Genomic DNA, 13,247 nt, shown 5'->3' with positions numbered 1-13,247 from the left:
GTGCATACGGAATACTATGCAGCAATAAAAAAGAACGAAGTCATGTCCTTTGCAGCAAAATGAATGCAGCTGGAGGCCATTATTCTAAACAAATTAATGTAGGACAGAAAACCAAATCCCGCATGTTCTCAATTATAAGTGGAAGCTAAACATTCATTATACATGGATATAAAGATGGCAACCAATAGAGCAGAGAGGGAGGGAGGAGGTCAAGGGTTGAGAAATCATTGGATACTACACTCACTACCTGGGTGAAGTGATCGGTGATACCCCAAACCTCAGCAGCATGCAACATACCCATGTAACAATCCTGCACATGCACCCCTGAATCTATAATAAAAGTTGAAATTATTTTTAAAATATTAGAAATAAAGTCTTTTGGTAGGGCACCGTGGCTCCTGCCTGTAATCCCAGCACTTTGGGAGGCTGAGGCAGGCAGATAACCTCAGATCAGGAGTTCGAGACCAGCCTGGCCAACACAATGAAACCCTGTCTCTACTAAAAATACAAAAATTAGCTGGGCATGGTGATGAGTGCCTGTAATCCCAGCTACTCAGAAGGTTGAGGAAGGAGAATCACTTGAACCCAGGAGGCGGAGGATGCAGTGAGCTGAGATTGTGCCACTGCATTCCAGCCTGGGCAACAAGAGTGAAACTCCATCTTAAAAAAAAAAAATCTTTTAATACTAATATAAAAGATGGTTTTGAGCTCTTTTTCTTCAGAAACTGTGGAGCAGCCATGGTGTTTAGGAGATCTGAAATCCCAGGCTTCCTTGTTCTGGTTCTTTTATGCCTTGGTGGCACAATTTTCCCCTTAACATTACATGTCCAGTGCTGTGGACATTTTGAGACTGTTCTCATTTTTTTTCTTTTTATGAGCATCTCAAGATTGGACTCATTGAATGAAATGAAAATCTCCTAATTTAACTTAGTCTCAGTTTGGGTAAATTTTTTCTCCCCTTTTTCCCCCATGAATTACTTCTTCCAATGATTTTGTTGGTATAAATTCTGCAAAACAATGACAGCTGTCTCACAACTTGAATTCTTGTTTGAATTCAAGAATTCAAACTACGTAAAATGTTAACTGTCAACTTCAGAAAAACAGGAGATGTTTTTAAATATATATATGAAATTGTTCTGGGTTGAAGATGTTTGTTTTTGCCCAGTGCGGTAAGAATTTATCAAACATTTTACCTTTCAGGCCTCTTTGAAGATTATCCTGAGTCATGACCCTTCCATTTCCATTACAAGCACATCCTCAAACATGTTATTTTTATAACATTAAGAGCATAATGGCAACTTCTCATGTTGTACTTATTGCAGTTGTATCCCATATATTCCTGTATATCTTTGTATACTATAAAAGCACAGTAAACCTTACAATATATAAAACCCCAATAACTCTGAGACTAATGTATTATAATAATCATTTTCCGAAAATAATAAACTTTTTCTCCCTAAGAAAAGAACATTCTGTACATTATCCAGGGTGGGGCATGGGAAATGAGTCTTGAGGTTAAGTTATATCTGGTTCCCGGACATCTATAATTCCTTTCCTGACAAGTTCATTTGTAACACACAATACACATTGATAAGCTATCAGTCACATGGAAATTTGAAGGAAGAAAAAACTGTACCCATTGAATGAAAAATCTTTTTCATTCTTTTATAACAAGATTTCAAAGTATATTTAAAGTATATTTTGGCTCTGCTCGCTGAATGTTACATTAAGAATAACTGATCTTTGGCAGAATGAAGTATCAAGCCCAGGTTTCCAGCAACTAAAATTAAATAAAATATCATTAAATTTAGCAAATATTTGGAATCAACAAGGTATATGTAATAAATTACATAGTTCGAAAAGTAACTTAGCTGTCTTGCTTTCATTATACAGAGGAAACTGCACCAAACTCCATTTCATTCCCCATCCAAGTGCCACTGAACCACTTACCTAAGCAAGAATAGCATGAGCATCACTACAAGCAGCTGTGAATCCAGAATACTAATTAGTGTAATAAAATATATCTGCCATTTCCATTTTATCAAAAAATGAACAGCATTCAGTTCATGCTTTATACATTTACACCCATTTCTCATCAGAATTTTAACTGAAGCAAATACAGGAAATCAGAAAGATAAAACCGTTCTCAAAGACAAAATATTCATGTTCTTGATTAGAAATAGAAAAGGAACATAAAGTAGATGGGGCTTGCTGGTTCCAGAAATGGAAGCAAGTAGAACCTGCTGGCAGTTTGGGGTCCAGTGAGTGATAAAAACTGAAAGATCCCTGCTGGAGATGAAACTGAGTAAGAACTCACAACCTGGAATGAGGTGCTTCAGTGGGGCTCTCCTTGCCGTGATGGAAGCTCAGAACAGTGGCGCTCACCATTTATGTGAATTAATGGTCAGAGCTATTATAAAACTGCACCACTAGGGGGAAAAGAGGAAGCAGATATTGCCAAGAAATGAGGCAAAGACTATATTACCCAATAGTTTAGCATCTGGATTGCACTATTTACAGTATCAATGTGAGACAGAGGCCCCCTAGCCACACTACAGAACATGACAGGCTTCCAGTCAAGGTGAATCTGGGAACTGGTATTCCAAAATTTATGAAGAATACCAATTTAGGAACAGTAGCCATGAGATAAATTCAGTCTAGATAAAATATGAAAATATAATAGAGAAATGTCAATTTGAAGTATATATGTTAAGGATTTTCAAAGAGATATAAAAAGTACAAGACAACTGGGGGAAAAACGAAAACATAGCAAAAAAGAACCGAAAAAAATAGTGAAGTAAAAATATAACAAATACTACAGTAAGTGAAATGAAAAACTAAAAGAGAAAACCTCTCAATTGTAATAGAGACCACTAGTGAACATGAGAAAATCCTGAGGAATTCTGCCAGAATATTGCAGAGGGATAAAGAGACTAAATATATTTTTAAAAAGTGGTTAATGGAGATGGAAAAGACTTTGAGAAGACTTAACACGTGCTAACTTGCACTCCAAAAAAAAAGAAAGAAAATAGAAGGAATGATAGAAAAATGATATTTAGAAAGCAAACAGCGAAGAATTTTTAGATTTGAAGAAAGATATAAACTCAGACCATAAACATCAAGTACGAAGAGTGTTAAATAAAAACAAGCCTGTGTTTAAATATACCATGGCCAAAAATAGAGGTTATCAAGGGTAAAGGGAAAAATCTCATAAAGTAATACAGACATCATATTCAAAGACACATGTGGATAAGGATGCAGAAGAGGAGGAAGGTTTAATGTAGAACCCTGTCTTGTTAAAGATTCAGCAGGAGGCTGGGCACAGTGGATCACGCCTGTAATTCCAGCACTTTGGGAGGCCAAGGCAGGTGAATCACCTGTGGTCAGGGATTTCAGACCAGCTTGGCAAACAGGGTGAAACCCCGTCTCTACTAAAAATACAAAAATTAGCCTGTCATGGTGGCATGCGCCTATAGTCTCAGCTACTGTGGAGGCTGAGGCTGGAGAATCACTTGAACCCAGGAGGTGGAGTGAGCTGAGATCACCCCACTGGACTCCAGCCTGGGCAGCAGAGTAAGACTCTGTCTCAAAAAAAAAAAAAAAAAAAAAATCAGCAGGAAATATAGAGTAACTTCTGAGTTATAGAAAGTTAGAGTCAAATATTTACGTGATGATAAAATATAAATACAATATATGGCTTCCAAACTAGTAGAGGGAATAAAGGAGAAAAATATTACCAATTCAATAAAAAGCAAGAAAGAAGGAAGAAAAAATCAAATAAACCAACCAAATAAAGGAAATCAGAAACAAAGAGAAAACAGAAAAATTAGTATGTAGAATTCCAAATAAATGAGTAAGCACAATAAAAATTGGTGGATTACATTTTCTGATTAAAAGGCAGATTATTGGATGAGACTATGAAAAAGTAAATACACTTCTAAAATGAAATGACTCAAAAAGTTTTTTTTTAAAAAAGGAAAACAACATGCCACGCAAATACCAAGAAACAAAAGTTGAATAATCAGTATTAATGTTGGAGACAGAATCTAAGATATTTCTATCAATGGAATACCATTTGTCAACATCCAAGTATAGAGGCTGATTTAATGGTGTTTTCTTCACTACCAATTCACAAGTACAGCTTTGAAATGAACAGTTAATTTTACAAGAAGTAAGGTTAAATTTTCTGTGTGTGTGTTTCAAGGAGGCTTCTAAAAACGAAAGAGCAAAGGACTTACAGCAAGCATATTTTAAGATACAACATTCAAAGCATTTTTAAATTTGATACAAAATGTTCTTCATCTGAGTATTGGTTAGATTTCTTCTTTTGGCATCATCAAGATTTTACAAATAATACTGAGTCAAGCTATCTATAATTGCATTGTGTTTTCAATTGATTTCAATGAAAGCTCTTGTTCTTCATCTATCCCTGAACCCATTCCCTGTGACAAGAGATGGCTGCAATCTGACTAAAGAGGATTATGTATTCCCAACCTCTAGACTTCGGTTTCTGTCTTGTGACTTCACTTGCTGTGGAGTGTTATTGGGTGTCACATGACCAACAACATGAAAAGTGCTTGCATTCTTGAGCTAGACCTCATTCACCTTTGCCATCGCCACGAGAAAAACATTCTTGGTTGGGGAGAAGAATTCAGCCATCCCAGTCACATAAAACCTACATCAACTAACCTCCAGCTGAACCCCATACAAAAGACCAAGCCCACTCGAGATCAACAGATCCATACAGCTGAGCCCATCAGTGAGCCCACAAATCTATGAGATTAATTATGGTTGTTACAAGTCCCTGAGATTTGTGAGTAGCTGGTTATACAGCATTGTGGTGGCAATAGTTAACTGACACACACTGCCCTATATTCAACAATCTTTTATTCTGCCAAAGATTGTCACTGACAAGTGCTAGTTAGAGGCTTAGTATCTGGCTTCAACTATGACTTAATAGCCAACAGAATTTTTAAAAATTAAGAACTGAATTGCAGAACATAGAGTTTATGGTAACTACATTAAAGAAAATGACACTTAAAGTTTTCTCTTTCCATAGCATTTAACTCAAGAAGCTAGAAAAAGAACACCAAGTTACCCTCAAAAAAGTAGAAGAAAGGAAATTATAAAGGAAGAATAAAAATTAAAAAATAGAAAACAAAAAAGAATTAAAATGTTAATGAAAACTAAAAGTTAATTGTTTGAATAAAGTAATAAAATAAATACATATAGCATCACTGATTGAGAAAAAAGTTAATTAAAAACACAGCAATCAATGGAGGACTATAAATGCAGATATAGTAAAGAAAAATAAATCACTGTAATAAGGGGGTAAAAATAATTGGTGAGCTAAGCATTTATGAACTAATATTTCCCACCTTATCACCTTGACATACACATCCTCTCTCTAAGTAATCTTCCTTATGCACGTAATTTCAATGACTGTATGTATTCTAAAAGTTCTAAAACATTTACTTCCAGAACATACTTCTAAGATTCAGATATACAATTCTAATTTCTTCTTATTGGACAACTAAAATTGGATGTAAAATGGGATCTCAAAACCAACATATTTTTTCATCTCTACTATCATTTCCCCTAATCATTTCTTGAATTTTCAATCTGGGTTTCAGTATGGGTTAATGAAATGACCAGCTGTCCATATACCAATAGATAAAACCTTAATTAACTCCTCTCACCTCTACTTCACCAATTTGGTAATTTGGTTCTTTGGATTCTTTAATTAGCTTTTACCAAAATAAATTCTCAATACTTAATAAACTACAGTGTACAAAATATGTACTGACAATATGAAAAGTTTTTTTGATGAAAACCTATAATGTCTTTATGTTTTATTTAGATAGTGTGGATTTAATATAGTTTTTGTTCTCTAAAAAAACATCATTTTGCTTTCAAAGAGGTGAATGGTATATTAAAAGCTAAACAAAACTAAATCTATGCCTTATTGACTTAATGTTAAAAATTTGCAATTATCCCTTTATAGATTATTCATAATGCTAAATATTCCTTCCATGTTCCCAAGACAAAGCAATTGAAAAATATATTAAACCACTTTAAACAAATTTAAAGGAGCAGTGCATTTAGGTGGGAAAAAAATCCTGTTAATTTATTAACATATTTTTCCATTTAAAGTCAGTGAATATTATATCCTAGATATTGATTTAATGGGGAGTACATCTTAGTGCTATGAGACAAACAAACATACAAATACATGTATACTACATTTGGAGACAGTGCAATGAAGGAAAATGAAGCAGGGTAAGAAAGAAAGAGTTTTGGAAGAAGTAGTATATGTAGGGTGGTTTAGGAGACCTTTCTGATCAAGGGATATTTCAAGCAAAGGCTTGAAGAAAATGAGGCAGCCAGCCATCTGAATAACTGAAGGAAAAGCAACCGCGTCATGAGGGTAGCAACTGCACAGGCCTTGAGTGCTTGGCATGTTTGAGGAAAAGGAAAGCGGTCAATGTGAGGGGGACAGGGATGGAAAATGATATTGGGTAGATAACAGGTGACAGGGGGACTGAAACAGCTGAATGAGTCATGAAAGACCCGACAGACTATGGTTGGAGCACTGCCTTTTTTACTGAGTTAGATGGGAATCTATTAATAATCCAGATGCAATTATTTAGGGCATACTATAGTGAATTATCAGGAAGAAACCAGATCATGAGATATCTGAACACTCTTGGGTATGTATTTGGTATTTTAGATGTAAATTTACAAATATGTCTATAGACTAAAAACTAGAAAAAAAAGTCTTTCTGCAATACAAATGTAGCTTTCCTAACAACAAACCAGTACTTTTCTTCCAATTATCACAAGACAGTGTTGAACAAAGGCTTTGAGTTAGAGTAATCAGCCTATTAAATCCACCCAAATATTTCTTTCTGAAAGGAACACAGTGAGATATGACAAAGATGAAAGACGAACAAAAAACATGAATATTATATTTATGAAAAGAAAATTTGAGCAATCTAGTGTGTCTGTATATTATCTCCTGTCAGGCAAACTCATATAACTTTTATCCACACAGCTGGCTGTAGTGATCTGCATTGATTATATAATAAGGCTTAGGCTAACCAGACAGCAAATAAGCTGAATTACTCACAACGTAGCCCCAGAGAATAAACAAGAAGACTTGCACACAAATGGTATCATCATGTAGTAATCATACTTTTTAATTAAAAATATTAAATATTTCTCAATATATTTCTCAAACCATTCAAATGCTGATGGATTCAGTTCAAAACCAGGTATTTGGACACTCTTAAGTATTTCTAAAGTTTGTTTGTTTCTCATAAACCACTCTTTTACCTATTCTATTTCAATAGCCCCTTTGCCCATCCCCTATCCTCTGCACTACAGTAGAATGTACTCAGGCAGTGACATGTAGAAGTTAAGAGAAGGGGCTTAGTTTAAATGGCACTGGTTTAAAAATCTCAACACTCCGTCACTTAATAGATGCATGATGTTGGACACATTCCTTAACTCCTTTATTTGCAAAATGTGAATAATAGCAGTATTTCATTCACAGTGTGTTTTTGAAGATTAACTATGATAATGCATATAAGCAAGCATTCAACTGATGAGGATGAATCATGATGATTGCCAAAACAATTTTTAAAATAAAAATTCAGTCCAGCCCTCTTTTGTTTAAAAAAATCCTTCAATGGCTTTCTATCACCAAAAGACAAATAACAAATCCCACAGCATGTAGGGTCCCTCGTGATTGATAGGCATCTTCCCTTTGAGCCCTATCCCTCACTGTTCTCCCTATTAATCATATATCAGCCATACTGAATTATTATACTTGCACCCCATCACTCCATACATACCACCTTTGTACATGCCATTCATTTTATTTGGAATTCCCTCTCTCCTCTCTGCCTCTCCTACATGGCAAAACTAACATTACAAATTAACATAACAAACTTAAACATACTTTCTCATTGAAGAGAGTTCCCTCAATTATTGGAATCTCTCCCTCTCTCTCTGGAGGACTCTGTGTTTCTGATATTCACATTCTCATTGCCTGGTATACTGACTGCCCAACATATACTACACTCCTGATTAATGTCTATGGAATGAATTTAGGCTTCAGACATCAGTGAATGTTTTTTTCCTAAAGAGAAATTTATCCTTTGAACAGCTATTAGATCTTAGAACAATTTAAAAGATGTGTTGAGTTTCATTAACACCTCTGCTATCTAAAGTGATAAAAATGACAAAACAATAACAACACAGATATTGCTTCTAAGAATGCTGACAAATAATTTGCATAGTAGGCAGGTTTAAACACTGACTATTGCTTAAGACCAAGTTTGTTAAAAATTCTTGAATATTGCTATTGTTTTGATGAGAATCATAAAAATAAAGCCTAAGTTGATTAAATGACAGAATAATAGACACAATGAAATTATATAGCTATTCTACTATTTTTTAAATATTAGTTTTATTAAAGAATAAGCTTGATATATTGTTCTGTAGAAAGCACCAATTTACAGTCTCCAGGGATATTATGAAACTAAAAGTACAAATCTTTAAAAACAGAATTTTTTTCTCTGTACAGAATAGTGGGATTCAGCAGTCATCTGCTTTTCATTTTTTTAAAACGTTATAAAAGATCTTAAAGAAAATAAATTCCATTTTAACTGTTTCGCTCGTAAATTTTAAAGTTTCCTAAAAGGATGCATATTTGAAATAATAGTTCTTTAAAATTTTCAATATGCCAGCTTGATCTAGTCACATTAAAACTTTGGGCATATGATGATTGCAATTTTTAGATCCCTTAACTGTGCAAAGGCTAAATAACAGGGTTGAATAAAAAAAAAATCTAGTGTTTAAGTTATGTAATGCAAAAATATTAAGAATTTTTTTGACCACACATAGGACAGGACAGTGGAATTCTTGATCCTCAAAGCGTAGAAAATCATCCCACTATAAATGCCATCACATAGAAAGACAATACACTATAAAATGAGTTTACCCAGCCAAGGCTGTAGTTATAGAGCAATTAACTTTCCCTTCTTCAGGCCACTTTAAGTTTGAGAGGTGGGCTACTGATATGGGAGGTAGCTAGCAGCACTGGCAGTTCCCTTTGCCTTTCTTATATCTTAGGAAAAGTGAAGCGAGTGGTGTCCTGGGAGAGTGAACTCAATCCCAACCCCATCCCTGACACTTCCTCTGCACCTGCAATGCATATTACTTTGTGGAAAATAAGGCAATGGGGAACTGGGATTCACTAAAACAGGAATTGCACCTTCTAGTCAATGAGAATGAACACATCCTATTCAACGTATTCAGAAATAGAGCTGTATGAAGATGCTTGTTTAACCAGGCAAACAGGAAACTATGGAACTAAGTGTTCTTACAAGTTCTGGTTAATGCCTCTTCCCCATCTGAGACATGCCAATTGTGTTGTGCCTGTGTTGACACTTCTGTTCTCTATTTGATTTATATATGGGTCTTAAATTGAGTTAATTGTAGCCAGGTTAATGATATTAGCCATATATATGTACATATAGACATTATAATGGGAGGACAAAAGCAAGATCTTTGATGTTTGTAAATGATAATAGACCATAAATAGGCTATGTTTATTGAATGGGAAGCCAACAACCACCACCATCTACACATAAACATCTGCCCAAGTATACAGTTCATAGTCCTCAAATAAACGAGATTTCCTCCTAAACAATTTTGTCAACATTTCTTGGCACTCACATCTGGGACCAATGAAATTCTCTATGTGGTCAACCTGTCTTCTGAATGTTCCCCTCACTTTCCTTATCTGAGGGAAACCTGGCTGTCCTCTAAAATTCTTCCCTCTGGCAGCCGTCTCAAAATGAGCATTTTTTTTCCTCCCGCAATCATCTCATCTTTAGATCTAGTGACGAGGAGAAGTTATTACTGATAATTACCATTTCCAAATGCTTACCTTCCTTACACCCTAAGAAAGTCTAATTTTTGAAGTTCTTTCTCTCCTATTATAAGATTTGCCACTGTGCATTTCCCTGGGCTATTCCTATCATTTGTTAAAAGTTTCTTTTAGCAGAATACTGTCACTCTATCCTATGTGATTGTCATTGTTCTTAGCAATTTCACTGTCTATGTGGACTGTCCTTCCATCCTGTCCTCTCAGTTCCTTGACTTCTCTGCTCCGATGATCTTGCCCTCTATCCCACACTAGCTACCCACTCCTATGCTAATATCGTAAATATTGATCTTACTTTTTGACCAATAGTAATACTTCCTATTTTTCTAGCTCACTCTCTCTAACACTCAACTTCCAAAAATTCTTTGGTTACGTTGGAACTTTCTACTTTATCTTTGACCCTAATTTCATTCAAATTTTTACTTTCCTGCTTTTAGCTTATATTCCTTGATCTCTGATTATAATTTCCTATTATATATCCTCACTCACTTGCTGCTTTGCTCTTAGACATACTCTCCTCACCAAACTCCAAACTTAGTTTGATCCAATTCTTTGCCTACGCTCTGTATAACAATGCCCTGAACATTACTGGAGAAAAATAACTCAGCCATGTTGATATTAATTTATATACATGTCATTTATTTATAGTATTTTTATCCCATCTTATTTCTTACTCTCCAATTTTGACATTCTGTAATTATTATTTTTGCTGTTGTTTTTTCATAAAACCTATGACAGAAATGAACCCTCATGTTAACCAATATGTTTATATTAATAAAATCAAACAGTATATATTATTTTATGTCTGGCTTCCCCTACTTGGCATAATTATTTTGAGATTTACTCATATTGTAGCATGTGTCAATTGTTTAATCATTTTGTTGGTGAGTAGTATTTCATTGTAACATAATTTGTTCTTCCATTCCCCTGTTGATGGATACTTGGGTTGTTTCCAGTTTTTAAATATTTTAAATAAAACTACTATGCATATTTATCTACAAGTTTTTTGGGGGACTCAAGTGATCCTTCTGCCCTGGCCTCCCAATGTTCTGGGATAACAGGTGTGAGCCACTGCATCCAGTGAGATCACATCTTTTTATCACTAAGTAACTTGAACCCCTTGAGTGATAATTATTCAATAATATCACTATATGGATATACCACAGTTTGTTCATCTATTCACCTATTCAAGGTATCTTGCATCCTTCCAAGTTTTGGCAATTACTAATAAAGCTTCTATAAATATTTGTGTGCATATTTTGTCTAAATATAAGTTTTCGATTTACTTGGCTAAATACCTAGAAATGTGATTGCTGGATCACAATTAGAACTATATTTATTTTTTGTAAGAAACTGTCAAGCCATCTTCCAAAGTAGCTGTTTTGCATTCCCACCAGCAATGAATGACAGTTTCTCTTGCTGTACATCTTCATCAGCATTTGATGTTAGCCATGTTTGGATTTTCACCATTATAATATGCATGGAGTGATGTTGCATTGTTGTTTTACTTTGCAATTCCCTGATGACATAATGTTGATCATATATTCATAGCTTCTTTGTCATCTGTGTATCTTCTTTGGTGAGATGTGTACTCAGATTAATTTTTGCCATTTTTTCAACTTAGTTTTTTTAACTTACCGTCAAATTTTAATAGTTATTTGTGTGTTTTGCACACAAATCTTAATTTTTTATTATGAGTTGATGCTTCATCTGTAGGGATACTGTGAGGTCTGGGGAACATGTATCACTATTGACTAGAATTGTGCTTGCTTCTTTTATACCGCACAGGGTGCAGCAGGTCCCTGATAACTTTAAATTAATTTCTTAACTAGATGTTATCTAGACATATCTGTTGTAGCACATTTAAATTCTGTAGCTGAATAAGGGAAGTTTGCAACTGCAAATTCTTGGGAGTAACTTATTTTCCTGTCCTTAGCTGGGACTGAAACTGACAAAGGTCCCCAGTGTATTAGACAGGGCCTGCCAGAGAGACAGTATAACAACAACAAATGCATATATATGTATGTATGTGTGTGCGCGCGCGCGTGTGTGTGTGTGTGTATTTTTTGAGACAAAGTCTTGCTTTGTCACCCAGGCTGGAGTACTTGGTTCACTGCAACCTCCGCCTCCTGGGTTCAAGTGATTCTCCTGCCTCAACCTCCTCAGTAGCTGGGATTACAGGCACCCAACACTACGCCCAGCTAATTTTTGTTATTTTTAGTAGAGATGGGAGTTTCACCATATTGGCCAGGCTAGTCTGGAACTCCTGACCTCAGGTGATCCCTCCGCCTTGGCTTCCCAAAGTGCTGGAACTCCAGATGTGAGCCATTGTGCCTGGCCTAAGTCTGATTCCTGTTATACCTTCACATTCCTTACACAGAGTAGGCATTCAATAAAGGTCATGTGAATTTTAAAAAGTCTGATACTGAATGATGAAATAAATGAATGATGTGGCTCACCCTTGATATAGCTAAGCCAAAGAGATCCTTATAAACAAAGTTTACTTCTGAGCCAAGAGGTTGCATTTTCACTAGTAATTGAAAATACAGTCTTCAAATACAGCTGGGCATTTCTATTTGGGGAAGAGCTTGTAAAGCTCAGGAACAATGTTATATATTAATTCTCTGGGAACGCTTGGTATACAACCACCATACAGGTGTTTCCTGTTAAAACTCCAAGTTCCCATGCAAGAACTTTCAGGACAGCTGAGAACAAAACTTAGCCCGCTTAATTATATTTGCCCAGCGTGCTGCATGAAAAAGTCATTGACCAAAAATAACATGTTTAAGTAATGTTCTAGTTCAGATACAGACCAGCCGCAGTCAGGAAATTCAAAATTAAATCTGATCTCCACCCTTCACTTGCCTCATTGTGCCCAGGCAGCACCAAGGTCAGAAATTAATTGGAGAAACTGCAAAACACACAGCCTGCAATATTTCAGCACAGTGAGGTCAAGGGGAAAACTTAGTTAAAACCTTATTACAGTAGTTTACAGAAACACATTACTGTGAATATGAAATTAGAGTCTTGCCTTGATGGATGTGTCACCTACCAAGGTAATTTGTTGGGAATAATTTGAAAATGTAAGTGAACATAATTAAGCTTCTGTTTTATGGTAGTCTAGTCATTTGTCTCCAGCTGCACTTGTCTCTATAGATTTGACACTGCAGATGCCTAGAATATAATGAGACACGTTTCAGTCACTCAGTTTTAAGTTAGTATTTGGGCATCTGTGGATTAAAAGAGGACCTTAGAGTTGGCAATAAAGTTGCAGTTAATATTTTCATGCATA

General features: G+C 35.3%; 1 long non-coding RNA gene across 1 annotated transcript in view; it reads right to left on the bottom strand.

Moving 5' to 3' along the window:
• Nucleotides 1-13,247, bottom strand: part of LOC135271618 (uncharacterized) — a 48,110-nt gene that overhangs the window by 9,647 nt on the left and 25,216 nt on the right. Inside the window, exons 4-5 of the long non-coding RNA XR_010339733.1 lie at nt 13,008-13,129; nt 7,872-7,926 (exon numbers count right to left, since the gene is read on the bottom strand). This is a non-coding gene — a long non-coding RNA (uncharacterized LOC135271618). The remainder of the gene's footprint in view (nt 1-7,871; nt 7,927-13,007; nt 13,130-13,247) is intronic.

Source organism: Aotus nancymaae, unplaced genomic scaffold (assembly GCF_030222135.1).
Source record: "Aotus nancymaae isolate 86718 unplaced genomic scaffold, 86718_ANA_hifiasm-v0.15.2.pri h1tg000088l, whole genome shotgun sequence".
Lineage (NCBI taxonomy): Eukaryota > Metazoa > Chordata > Mammalia > Primates > Aotidae > Aotus > Aotus nancymaae.
The sequence above is the reverse complement of the archived record's forward strand: the minus strand, read 5'-3'. Positions and strand labels throughout refer to the sequence as shown.